This window comes from Branchiostoma belcheri, unplaced genomic scaffold (assembly GCF_001625305.1).
Source record: "Branchiostoma belcheri isolate BF01 breed outbred unplaced genomic scaffold, Haploidv18h27 scaffold25, whole genome shotgun sequence".
Classification (NCBI taxonomy): domain Eukaryota; kingdom Metazoa; phylum Chordata; class Leptocardii; order Amphioxiformes; family Branchiostomatidae; genus Branchiostoma; species Branchiostoma belcheri.
This window is the reverse complement of record NW_017803854.1, coordinates 1,304,579-1,319,179: the sequence shown is the minus strand read 5'-3', so window position 1 is coordinate 1,319,179 and position 14,601 is coordinate 1,304,579. Positions and strand designations below refer to the sequence as shown.

At 43.6% G+C, this 14,601-nt stretch overlaps 1 pseudogene; it reads right to left on the bottom strand.

The window, feature by feature from the left end:
• Positions 1–14,398, bottom strand: part of LOC109471371 — a 15,974-nt pseudogene extending 1,576 nt beyond the window's left edge.
• Positions 14,399–14,601: the final 203 nt, after the last annotated feature.

The window sequence follows — 14,601 nt, the reverse complement described above, 5'->3', positions numbered from 1 at the left end:
ATCACACGTACAACACCGCATCAGGNGGGGTCACGTGGGGGAATTCGGGGGGGGTCAGCTTAGGGAAGGGGGGGTGGTAGGGCGAGGGGCTATTAAGGGCTGTTTCTATCTTTTCACGGTTGCTAATACAGTCTACTCTGTTGCTAGCCTACGCGCACGGACGCATATCCGTACAATTTACCCGGCTGAAAAGATTTGAAATTGTTTGTGTGAGTTTTTTTTCGATTTAGTTCGATTTAGTATAGTTCTTACATTAGAAACCTCCATCGCACGACCACCAACATCACTGCCTCCGTGAAGTACTTCATTTGTTACCTTATAAACCCTTAAACTTACAGTAATAAATTATGAAAGTACTATTCTATGAAATTATGACTATAGAAATGTCATCTGATCGTGTACCTAAGTTCGCCACGCGGTAGGTCACTTCGTTGTCGATCTCACACTCCTGACAGGAGACGGTCCAACGCATCATGGAGTACTCGAACATGGAGCCCTGCAACAACAAGATAAATCAGGGAGACTTCAGACTTCTGGGACGTATTTTGCGTTGGGTTTTCTTGACGTTCAAGTTCACCCGATTTCCTGTGTTTGACCATTTGACCTTTCTGCCTGTCAATTTCCCATTACCCACGTGATGTCAACCTACTGTCAAGTTTACCGCATTTCCTGTGTCTGACCTTCTGGACTCCTTTTATTCTGCCTGTAAATCTCCCCACACACACGTGCTGTCAACCTACTCTGTCCGGACAAACAGATTCACAAACCCAAAGGTCAGCCACCCGAAACAACAATCATGTCTACGTCTTCGAATCCACATCTTTTAATCAATACTCAATCATATGTATTGTTTATGTCAGATAGATTCACCGGCACACAAACCCAAAGCTCAGCCACCCAAAGCAATACTCCCGTACCCGGAAGTGATAATGGACTTACAGCAAACAATACTACACACTACGCACCTTGACCACCGCGATCTGGTCGTCTATAGAGAGGTCCTTGAAGCCCCTGATGGCCTTACAGAAGGCGATACACCTCTGGATACAGACGTCCCCGTGCTTCAGGGAGTTCAGCTGTTTTTCCTGCAGGGTCTTCCCCGCCAGTGTATCCTATAGAAAGAAAACAACAAATCATAATCTCCAGGCAAATTACGTTGCGCAACGGGACTTTATGTTGGCCGCCTGTATCCACTGGCCGCCAGCATCCAACGCTCGTGCTTGGAGATAAAGAAATCGAACATTTCAGACTTCCGCGAATTCGAATTACTGTATACTTAGTGTGGGATTTTGTGACCTTAAAGTTTATCCCGCTTTTCCTGTGTCTGACTTTTTTGACCTCCTGCCATTCTGCCCGCCAATCTTCCATCACCCACCTACAAAACCATACTTCCGTACCCGAATGTAACAATGAGTTGGATATTAATATCAGAATAAGTAGTGTAACAACCCATTAATGCCATTGTACTTGTTCAATGCAGCTTAGCTACGGTGTAACGTTCTCGTTTGCGCTGCCGTTTTTAGAACAGTGTGACAAACAAGGCCATCACTCAAAATAACTGCACCGCAGCTAAAGTGGCTAACACTACAGTAAATGTTTAACAGGAGTCTAGATACCCTTGTAAAGGACGGCAATTATGCTTTCCAATGATACAATGCAATTGATAAAGTGATGACTAAGATATAATTGATCAAAGTTTAATTTTAAAGTTTCGATCGCGAAAACTCATTGTGCCAGTGAGTGTAGTCCAAATCAACAGGTAGGATTAAGAAAAACACACCATAGTACAGTGTCTAAGAACGTTAAATAAGTTATGATTATAATACTTACATTGCACAGTTCCTCGATGTGCTTGCGTTCTTCCCCGGCGTTCTTCTTCCAGTAGCCCAAGATCTCCGCTATGATCTGCTGATGGTGAGGCTCCAGAAGCTGCACCAGTTCCGGCTTGGTGAACATCCGGGCAGCCTCGGGGTCTCCCATGATGCCCAGCGCGGTGCTGATGTGGTCAGCTGACCACTCGGGTGGCGATGATGTCCCGGATGTAGGCGGCGATGTCCCGGATGTTGGTGATGAGATGAGGCCATCTTGGTTGATGAGGGATGAGGGTGGAGCAGGTCCTGGATGAGATCCGGGGTTGGCAGCCGATTTTCCTGCTGGGTAATGTTGCCGCCACAGTGACTTGGACCTGCGCTGAGCATCCGTAAGAAGACCTGAAAGATTCTTTATATTAAAACTTTTCCCGCTCCTGAATAAAACAAGACAAGCATGCACAAGACATTACATACTAGTAGTCCATGTTCTGGTCACTAAGGCTTATAAGAGTGAAATTATTCAATGCAATTTCATGCCTGCAAAACTGGGTTTTCACAAGTAAATTTTCTAGTCATTCCATTAATGTAGTATGTTGAATCAAGCCTAATTCCCCATAGTAAGCGATTCGTTGCAAATACATTCATTGAAAGTCAAATAGAATTTTAGAAGTTTTACAACAACGATGCATATTGCGTAATGTGCGTGCCATCACGATATTAGCATTGAAAATGTAGACTCACAATCAGGCCTCATGCCGGCAGCCTTGCACAGCCTGAGCCGACATTCCGCACAGCTTCTCCGGGTGCCGGGTTCCAGGCAGCACTTGTTCCCAAACTTACAGACCTTCACGCTGCCTTTGTGGACACTTCTCCGGAAGAAACCTGGAAATGTATGGATCGACATATAACGATCTGGTACAAAATGCATTATGGCTCAAGCACGCACGCACGCACTTACACACAGAGAGAGAGAGAGACACACACACACACACACACAAACGCACACACACACACACACACACACACACACAAACGCACACACATATATGCACACACAAACACAAACACACACAGAGAGAGAGAGAGAGAGAGAGAGAGAGAGAGAGATACGAGAGAGAGAGACAAACACACAAACACACCGAAAGTATCAAGTAATATCTACCTTATGATTCGAGATATTGATACGCAAAAGATGTAACGAAAGGTTCTGTTGATGTATGATTATGAAGGCAGACGGTGGCTGCCCTTGGTACTGAAAGTCTGATTCCAGGCTTGGTAGCACAGAAAACTTAGACGTGGAACTTCCAGAGAGATGAGTACACAGTTAGAAGTTGTGAAACACTAACTTAAAGCTACATGTAAATGAAATGGTAGAATAAGGAAAGGACTTCACACGCATACAAAAAAATAATAATAAAAACATACCCTTGCATCCCTCACAGCTGAAGACTCCATAGTGAAACCCCGAGGCCTTTTCCCCACAGACGAGACAGTTTCCACTCTCGAGGTCTGGAGGCCCAGGAATGGCCAACGACTCCTCCTCCTCAAAGATTGTGGACACTGACACCCTCTTGCTCATGGTACGACACGCAGAGTTCTACTGGAAAGAAGTATATATCCAGTGCTAAGTTCCTTACGAAATTATGCAGCAAGTTTCCTTACGAAATGTTGGTACACTGTAGCCACCTGACGCCACAGTCTACATGTAGCTGTTGGACTGTGCTTTTTATAATGCACAGTGCAAATAGTGCGATGGATTTGTTTAGGTGTCAGTGAGACCGGTAGGACATTGTGCTGAAGTACGCAAACCAAAGTTAACCTTGAATCTCACGGTCACGCCTCTTCTTTACAGGTGCTACAGTTCCCAAACATACATGTGGCACGGTGCATGGTGTACGGTAGATAAAAAGATAATACAGATAAATGCATACATACATACATTCAACCGTTTGCCAGAGAGATAAATTAGAAAAGATGCTACCCTCATACTTTCTATCGTCTTCAACAAGAAGTTAGTTAATCTTAGCCCTCGGAGCTGGAGAACTGACTGGACTCAAAACCACCCCACGTGTACGTAGCTATAACTGTCTACCTCTGTGGTCAGCTGAAGTAGACCTTTGTCCTTTACAGGTTATATCACGCCGCAAGTTAGCTCTTCGCTTATTGGTTACATAATTCTGTCGCCATCGCTGGTTGCATCATTTTTCCGTGAATGACCTTCCAAAAGGTCAATGACATTGTCAATGACGTGGCAACGTACTAGAGGAGTCCTTTTTCTGTTTAAGTATTTAATCCACCATAACCAATTACTCACGTTCACGTTAAGCCATTTAATGCCATACGTACAGACAATCGAGTATATACTCCGCCAATCTTACCAAGCAGGACTCCAAGCAAAGGCTAGGGAAACGCCCTTATAGCTACACTTTGCAGCTAATGCCTAGATATGGTGGCACAATTACTAGTATATACGGCTGAATATTTGCACAAGTCCACGACAATATTTCCTCGGTTTGCTGTAGAAAATTTATCGCACGACCGTATTAGCCTGGAGTCCAGCTTTGTTAGCTTCTCGTAGTCCGCTCCCAGACCTGCTACCCCGCCCTGGTAACAAGGCTGGACTCCAGGCTACGACCATATGTAATCAACCGGGTCCTGTTGCATCCCGAACCGTGCTTTATCCAGAACCATGCTCAGGCGATGTTCTGGATAGTCCGCGCATACTATACAAAACCGTATCTGAGGCAAATCTTCGTTCATAAGTACGTACTATCCAGAATTGTGCCCAGTCCCATTCAGGCATAGAACTAGATAGGCGGCACGATTCTAGACAATATAGGTTAACGTGTAAGTCTCGGCTCCGGCAATCTTTTGAAACTCAGAAATCACTCGCTAGACAACGCGTTTGGTAACCAATATGATATCAACCCTGCTAGCTACATGTATGTTCTTACCAGCGTGTTTGCTTCAACAATGTGTACGACGAAAAACAAATCTACGTAAAAAAACTCACCTGTCGTGAAAATATGGCCTCCTGAAGCTTTCACACAACTCCACTTACACAACTGACAACCCCAAACGGCAGTTTTATATATTCTGTACTGACGTAGACTGTTCTAACGTCACACGATCACACGATATGACATCGCAGCTTGTTTTGTTGTCAGTGTCTGTGCGTCTGGAACGCTGGGAAATTCTCTGGCTGCTGTGGACAGAAAAGTCGACTTTGCTCCTGTGGTGTAATATTTTACCAGAGGGGTCGGAGGTCACACTAACATGCCATCTATGTCTGGCCGGCTGTTTTAGTTCGATGTTGTCATTACGTCATCCATTTTGTTTTTGTAAGGTCAGTCAGCGAAACAGGGAATGTGAAGGTCACGTCTTTAGTACTTTACGGCTAAAATAGTTCAATAGAATGTCGGATATGACCTTTATATCAAAGAAGTAGATTTGGTTTGACCATTTTGTATGACCGAATTCAAATGCAATGGCTACTGAATGATTAAATTAATCCCTCAAATATCATCAAAATGCAGCTAAAATTTTCATATACTTCTCCTACAAAATATTTCCCAAACCCTGACATACCTACAGCACCACCTAGATAGACTAAAAATACAGAACAATACGCCAAATACACGCACTGAGAGACATTTATTCAAATTCCCACATATGCACATGAACAACAAAAACGTGCCCTTTTCTCTCACCATGAGTTACCTCTAGTATAATCTATCACGATCTAATGAATTATTGTATACCGGCTAATTGATTACTGGAATAACAGTGTCAAACAGGTAATAAACTCAACGCTGTGGCATAATGTCACAGTTTGTAGCAAGAACAGCGGTAGTTTTGCGACAACGTCACTTTTAAGAAAAAGCCCCTAGTAGGCTACACCACCATTCCCTATCGTATTTGTACTTTACAAAGCCCTTTACCACAGTGTTTTATACATCATCAACATCTGTTAAAAACAAACGTCGCGTAAAGCTAATACAGAGACTAATGGGAAACGGCAACATGCATTGGGTTAGGTTAGGTTAGGTTAGATTAGGAGTCTCAAAAATTACTCTTTGTACATAAAACATTAATTACGTCTGACCTAGCCTATTATATTAAAAGCACAAGGTGCAAATGCGCTAGGAAGGACACTAAGTCTTAAAATTTCCGTGACAAAGTAAAGCACGTGAGAATACGTGACAAATAGTTGTTTCTCGGACACTCGTGAAGGAAATAATGTCCCATTCTCCGGTTATCTAGTAGTGACTTAATACTTTGTTAGAACTACTATACTTATTGGAACAACGAGTTTTAACCCTAGTGCAACGAGGTGCACCATCAATATATACATATATGTACAAATGGACCTTAGTAGCAAAGGCCGAGCGCTGTCTTTCAACAACGAGGGGGAATCATGTCATTGAATACCTACACAATTACTTTAGTTCGTAACAGAACATACTTAACACTTAGTACCAAAACATCAAACATTGCAATATATACATGACAAACGGGTAGACGTAGCCAACCCGCTACAACCTAACAAAGCAATTGCGTACAATTACAACCCCATGTCAATAGCCGCAGTAGTCCATCAATATGTACATAGTTCACGACCGCAGAACCAAAACAGGAAAACCTTCTATATACAGACAAATGAAAGAGGTGGCCTGGACCCTAGCTTTCAACATCGAAGGATTAGCACCATACTGATTCAAGAGGCAGTTAGATTTTCAGAAATCGTACAAAAGGAAACCACAATACTAGTACTTCGCAGAAGTTATATCGTATCCAGAACCGTGTATATCTACTTCTATGTCTGAATGGGTTAGGCTTAGGATCAGGCACGGTTCTTGATAGTCTCTGCGTATTCAAGAACGTCTAGAGTAGCTCAAGGAACGGTTCTGGATACGCATAGATTATCCAGACCAATGCCTAAGCTAATCTCCAAGCAGATCTTTTGGTGGTCGCAAAAGGCAGTATCAAATTGGCCAGGCAGTATCCATTAGCCAGACAGTATCCATTGGCCGGCCACCGTTCGGTGGCTACTGGACACTCATCTGGCCAATGGATGCTGCCTTGCCATCGTGTGATCTGCTTGGAGATTATGCCTGATCATGGTTCCGGATAAAGCACGGTTATGGATACGCGCGCATGGACTATCCAGGCCCTTGCCTGAGCATGGTTCTCGATAGAGCAAGCACGCTTCTGGAATACAAGAAGTCACATACAAATCTTCGGCTAGCAGTCATAGATCTCTGACAGACACGGCTGTGTTTTAATCATAGTTTTACACTCGGGCCGCATGCTCCTCTCGCAGCCCGCCCCGACGCTGCGGACCTCGGCCAGCTTGCTAACCAGTCGGGGGAACATCGCAGGTTCGCCCGGGTACGCCACCTTACAGTACGCCTCCAGGCAGTCTATGTACTGCTGCTGGGCTGTCTCCAGCGTAGCGCGGTCTCTGATGTTGTCACGATCTGGAAAACAATTTGTAAATAGTTGATGAAGGTTAGACATCCAGATACGCCAAAAAAAACAGTTACTCAAGCAACTGGATGGAAACGGCCAGACGTTTCAGGTCGCATCCACTACCTTTCGTCAGTGACACTACTGGGGAGATCTCAGGATCAACAGGTTTCTAACCACGAACTATCTATGCAAATAAAGTGAAAACAAACGTATCTGTTAATTTACATGTCAGTTCATAGTCCGTGGTTAACGTTGATCTTGAGATCTCACCAGTGTCACTGACGAAAGGTAGTGGTTGCTGCCTGAAACGTCTGACCGTCTCCAAATTTTTAAATTTAAAATTAATTTCATTTATTTCACCAAGACGTACATGTCGCAGTAGGCGCTTTTCAAACAATCCTGGGGAAGACCCCAACATAAGGCAACAAATAATAAAAACTATAACAGAAACCTAACAAAATAAATCATCTAACTTACCAGGAGCCAGGACGATGATACAGCAGAGGATGTTGATGGTCACCATGTCCAACTTCATCTTCTTCATCCCCATGTACCAGTCGAAGAGCAAGTTATTGAACTCTTTGGTGTACCCTGGACGAAAGATCGAGACAGAAGATCTCGTCAAGGGACGTTAAGATTTCTATTACTGCTGAAACCTACCATTGAGTCTTTAAAACTCTTTCTTAAGACATGCTGAAGTACATTTATTTCGCAATGAAATTGTACAAACGGAACCAATGATCGTCTGTCTCTACTAATGTTAGGACTTAGGAGAGTAGGTTGACAGCACATGGGTGGGGAAGATTGACAGGCACGAAGACGGGAGGTCAATAGGTCTGACACAGGAAACGGGGTGAACTTGAAAGTCACAAAAACTCGAAATACTTCCATCGGAAGTCTGAACACGATGAAACAATACGTCTCTGATTGGATTTTTTTATTAGACCTCTTGTATCGATGAGCAGTAGATTGTTGGGCTACAAAATGTGAAGGTTATACTATGCATTTGCTATGTTTCTGGTTTGTTTAAATCCGTGGGTAAAATGGCAGAACAGTAACATTTCTATGGAAAGAAAGGTCCGTACTTACATAACAGTCCTATCTGGCGACACTTTTCCAAGCCGAAATCTTCCGTGCAGGTTGTGCCTCGCATTATACCGTATTCGAAACAAGTTGCCTGCAATAGAGGACAAAAAACGCTATCTTCTTTGCACAAAGCTTGACGATGACATCTACTAGTACAAAACTACAATTTCATAAACGTAGCCTACAAGAGTGTGTGTGTGGCTAGTGAGTTTTAACAATCATTATACATTTGTACAATGCTAGAAAAATAAGTTTACCTTGATGACAGCTATCTGGTCTGCCGTGGACAGGTTGTTGAAGCCACGGAGCGACTTGCAGTAGGACACGTATCTCCTGACGGACGCATCTCCGTCATTCAAGGTCCTCAGCCGCTTCTCGTCCGGAGTCCCTTCCTTCATCGACTCCTGAGTTGGATCAACAAAAAAAAATACTTAACTTTGCTAAACAACACAAGGTATTGTTGTTCATTTGTAGACCTACTAGTAAGTCTTGACGCTTGAACACTTGTCAACGTGGACATTAGGATTCAATTTTGGCGTGCAAATATCATAATTGATTACATCATCATAAAAGAATCCTAGAGTTTAAAAGTTTGATCCAACACAACTAATGGTTCATCGAAAGCTTTCGACCAGTCACTCGGTCTTCCTCAGTAGACTGACCCTACTGAGGAAGACCAGAGTGACTGGGCGAAATCTCTAGGTGAGAACGTAACCATTCTTTGTGTTAGATCAAAAGTTTTAACTTTGAACACCAACACAGATGAACTATATCATGAAAGCATCGTAACAGAAGTTTAGACTTGTTTTTAGTACACGTACCTCATAGCACTTTTGGTTATATTTGTCCTCCACGGCGGCGTTTGCCTTCCAGTACTCCAGAACCTCCGATATCAACAGCTGATGGTTCGGTGCGAGCTGCTCCATCAGGCCCGGCCTCTTGAACAACTTTCTCGCTCCGCATACTTCTGAGGAGCTTTTCTGGCGTCCCAGCGCAGGAACGTCATCTTTTGTGGGCGTGTCGCTCTTGTCTAAAGTCTGTGACACTACCGGTGCCTCTGGCTTGACAGGAAAGCTGTCTATGCTGTGATCTGAAGGGGCCTGATCGTTGGGATGTACAGTGGGCACATCTTTTGCTGAAACAGCATCTTCTGTGCTGTTTTGCTGTACGTGAACTGACGGCGGGAATGCTTCGGTGTGTGTTGAGGTGTCCTCCACCTGCAGTGGGTTGACGATAGCGATCTGGCTCGCCGCTGTTACCGCAGGCTGGAAAGTCGAAGCGCTGTTCACGGCAATCGGTTCTGCCACCGCTGGCGGGAAGAGTTCCGAGTCGTTGTCCAGGAGCGCCAGGAACGACAGGACGTCCTCGCTTCCCGTGGAGTCGGAACGAGCGAACATCGGGTTGGTCGAACCGACGTCGAACGACGACATCAACTCTGCGAACAGCTGTTCCGAGCTGCTGTCGTCGGCGGTCTCTGAAGTGAACGGCATGGTGACGGTGCTACCACCTCCTTCAGGAAACTGGAGACCGTTGCTGGTCGTAGCTGGCAACTGGAGACTGTTGCTGCTGCTGGAGACCGTAGTTGGTAACTGAAAGCTGTTGCTCAGGGTGGTAGCTGGTAGCTGCAGACCGCTGCTGGTTGTTGTAGTTGTTGCTGCCGGGATCTCGGAGACTGTGGGGAAGGTGAAGTGTTCCTCCACGCTGTGGTTGGACGCCACGCTCTGACTGGACAGCGGGCTGGACTGGACTGAGCCGCCTTTTGATGATCCCGATGACTTGGATGCCTGACGCTGCCTCCACATTACCTTGGACCTGCACTGGGCCTGGGTGAGCAGACCTAGAAAAAACAATAACAATCGGATGCTTAAGAATTGTCCAAAACTATTTCTCTTTTGGGAGCACTAGGTCGGGAGGATGGTTCCTGTTTTGCAATATATATTCATTATTCATCAAGGAATACATATCAGCAGACATTTTGCAAAATTCAGTTGTGACCTGACTTTTGTATATCAGTATCAATATCACAATGCAGACACTATCAATGCATGGTGTATACATAATTCACTTCACTTCAGCATTAATGTTTTTTAGTATTTTATACCATTGTTGAAAAGATTTTGTAAATTACAACTCTACCTAGAGAAACAAAATAACGGATACACAGCCACTTAAACATGCACGCCTATGCTTGGTTTTAGAGAGCAACGGTATGCTGGAGCTATAGTCTTCCACAAAGTAGTAGAGGAAGAGAAAGGGTCTTACAATCAGGCCTCATGCCTGCGGCCTTGCAGGACCTGAGGCGGCAGTCGGGGCACCTCCGTCTGGAGTGCAGATCCATGCTGCATTTGTTCCCCCATCTGCATGCTTTCACGTAGCCTCGGTTTACGCTTCTTCTGAAGAACCCTAAAGAGAAAACAAAATATTGTCAGCCATGGTCTGAAATAATACACAGAGGGATGGGCATGGGAAACTGAACATTAATATTCATTTCTTGAGGTTTGTCAGTAATAACCACAGAGTGAGCGTAGCGAACGAGGTCACCTTTGACCCCGGGCATGCGCAGTTTAAATGGTGAAGGGGCAACTATTTGAGTGTCGATGTTTTGTAAATTGGTTACTAATTCAGTTTTTACGAACCAATAAAACCATCTTGAATCATAATGAATCATGGATTTTTGAAAATACACACCTTTGCATCCCTCGCAGCTGTAGACGCCGTAGTGAAAACCGGAAGCCTTGTCCCCGCACACCACGCAGTTGGTTCGGTCCACTTCCGGTGGACGGGGCAGACTCTCCTCGCTCGAACCGTCATCGTCATCCTCGAAGATCGAATCTACCGTCACTTTAGCGTTCATGGTATGGATGGGGACCTGTGGGGAAAGATAGAATCGTCTGGATAAGTCTCTGACCTGTATTATAACAAAAATTTTTCATAAAAAGTTTCGAAGAAGATTGGAGAGATAACTCCATAACATTCACGAATCTACCGTCGCTTTAGCGTTCATGGTATGGATGGGGACATGTGGGGTTTTTTTTCTTGAAAATGAAAAACGCTTTTATTCAGATATATTTCAAAGGTGCAATGATTCATCAAATACAAAGTCGTGACAAATAAAGGAAAAAATATTTTAATATAATAATAGGAACATACCAGTGCTCTATTACCAACTGGTTGGAGTGTTGTTTTGTTAACATATACATGTGACAACCTTATCACATGGCATTACCAAACTTGTATGGTTAAGTCCCTGACCTGTTACTTGACTGCTCTTTTCACAATTATCAACCAAAAATTTTTGATAAAAAGTTTCGAATATTAAAGATTCCACAGATAACTCAGTCAAATTCACCAACAATTGTTCAGGAATTATAGTAGAAGAAAGTCTGATGATTCTTTTGTCTGGAGACTCTGTTTATTCACGAAATACTCAAAATGGCCTGCTGGTCGCTTTTTGTTTTTAAGGTCGTGAGGGGAGGGGTCAGGGTCAGACAAAATGTAACAACATACAGGTAACATGATTGAAGTTTATAAACGTATATAGTCAGGACGTGAAAGACATATACTAAGGTGAACTGGAATCGCCTACGGATAGAAACTATCAATCAGTTGAAACGGCAGCGTTGCGGAAGTAGACGTTGTATTTACTTCTGCATGGTAAAGACAATTAAAAATGACAGTTTGGGGTCAGTTATTTGTTCCAATGACATCCACCTGATTCTGACAAACTGTAGACGACGTTGCCATATGTGTATAAAAGTGCACAAATAATCTGTTACGATAATATATATAATATGCTATCTGTTATCTGTTAAGATAAGAAACCTGATGAGAAAAGTATCTTCTCTTTGTGTTCATTCATTTAAATTGCTGTCACCAAAAGCCAGGCCTTTCACAACCAAAGTATCTTACCCGGCCTTCTTTTTTAAATCTAAGATTAATATAGCACTCGAGGATTCTGTTAAAAGCAATATTCCAGAAACACAACAAATAAAATGTACCGGCAAAGGCCTAAGCTTCATGGTTGAACTTCGACATCTAATATAGGTAGTACCAGGTACAAAGCATGCTAAATGTGACCGCAGCTTATCATGAAGCGATGAGATAACCATTACTCAATCCAAACATTTAGGAAAAAGACAAACAGACGAAAGGTGCGGCGCGGATGACTAACAACATGTTGCCTTGCCAATGTGGTGCTTGCAGTGGTGGCTATGACCATATTTGGGCATAAGCTTTTGCTTTGAACCACTGTGTTTATCCATGAGAATCTGCAAAATCATCCTGCAGGACGCTTTTTTCATTGAGGTAAAAGAAACAGGTGGCTGCTGGCCATATATGGACATAACACTAAACCCGTATACCGAATGACTCAGATACATGTTTTCCTTTAGTTAGCCTCGACAGACGGCTGGAAAGGGCAGAAATTGGCCAAATAGAGAGTTAACATACCAAGGGAGTTGGTTAACTAAATAGTACAACTCCCTTGGCATGTTAAGTCTCTATTTGACCGATTTCTACTCTTTCTCTCTAGCTCTCGAAGCCTGGTAGAGGCGGCTATCCTGTGGTCACTGCAGCCAAATGTTGTGTTGACTGGAAACCTCATATCTTTGCTAGGATCACAAACTCCTACCCGTTAGGTCTGCGTAGCCTCCACCAGGCCTTTCTACGCGGGTACGGAATTCGGTATATCCATGAGAATCTGCAAAATCGTCCTGCAGGACGCTTTGTTCATTGAGAATCAGACCGCGAGAGGGTTAATTTCCCTCTCTGCGCGGGCAAACGAACTCTACGCTGGCTAAACTCCACAGGTCAATTATTCTCCCTATTGGCTAAATTTTACTTCTTTTTTTTTTTAACCCACGTTGTTAGTAGCCTCCATAGCATGCCAAAAACTGGGGGTTTGGGGGTCTTCATGGTCTTTGGGCGCTTTTATTTGCTATTTTCTGATTGCATATAGACAACATAGCCGGCCTGGTTGAAATCAGTGACCCCCGTTTTTTTAACTGAGCTAATCAGAAAACAGCCGAAGACCACCAAACCCCCAGTTCTATAAGCCTGCTACGGAAGCTAAGCTGGTTGAGACTAAGACTAGGGGACCGTGTCGTACTAATAGGAAGTCGTAAATCATCGGTGCACCTGCCGCTTTCTAACGGTCGGCTGGACACACGCCGGATCGGTCCGGTTAGGTTACTTGTTTTCATGGAGCAAAAACACACGAGGGGCCACTAAACTTAAACTCTTCAGCTAATTATATAAGCTCGAGCTCTCAGCTAAGATGAAGCTCTACGAGCTTAGATGAATAGATGAATATCTACGTAAAATAGACGACCGTATGATCTCAGAAACGAACTTGCAGTTTACACTTCTATATACAATGTCTACTGTGCATTTTGATTATCACATTCTTACCTTAGTAATAAGTAGTTCCTATCCTGTTTTGTTACTATCAATAGAGTGCTGTTGCAGTATACTACCATGCGTTGTGCCCGTTACAATTCACGGTCGCAATAACTTGAGTTCATGATCATTGATAAAAATAGACCCTCAAATATGATGTTAAACTAGTCCATTGGAATAAATCATACACAAGTAAGTCACAATGTGACCATATATGACCAGTAATCAACCACCTGTTATGATCAGAATTGATGCATATATCAAAAAGGATGTTATGATAGTGACGGTTAACCAGTATCGGGCGGACTCTTCTCTGTACGTGTCTTTTTGTGCAAACAGAACTACTGAGTGAATTCACATATGGGTTTAAAGCATTGGGTATAAACTGGGGTACTACGGACTGTTGTGTGTGTGTGTGGTGGGGGGGGGGTGTATTGCTGAAACGTATTGTGTCTTGATACAGGTTTATGATATTGAGTTTTTGACCCCTCCTACATGTATATACTAACATGCTTTGCTCATACATGTAAAACGGCGGGTGTGTATTTCTCGACCAGTGAGCTCTACGTACGTGAACGACACGGTTTTCGAACTCTTTTGTGTGAATATTTTCTACACACCTTCGACGCCATCTTGTTTGCGCCGCCATTTTGTCCATGAGGCCAGGCGGCCATTACGATTGAGTGGCCTGATTAGATTATCTTTTCTACCACTTGCCGCTCTCTTAGAAACACTCACAAGACGTAGTGGCAAGCAGGTTTAGTCACTTTTACTTTCTCGTTGAATTAAAACTTTCACTTCTTCCTAATCCGTTGATGTTCGAGGTTCTATACAC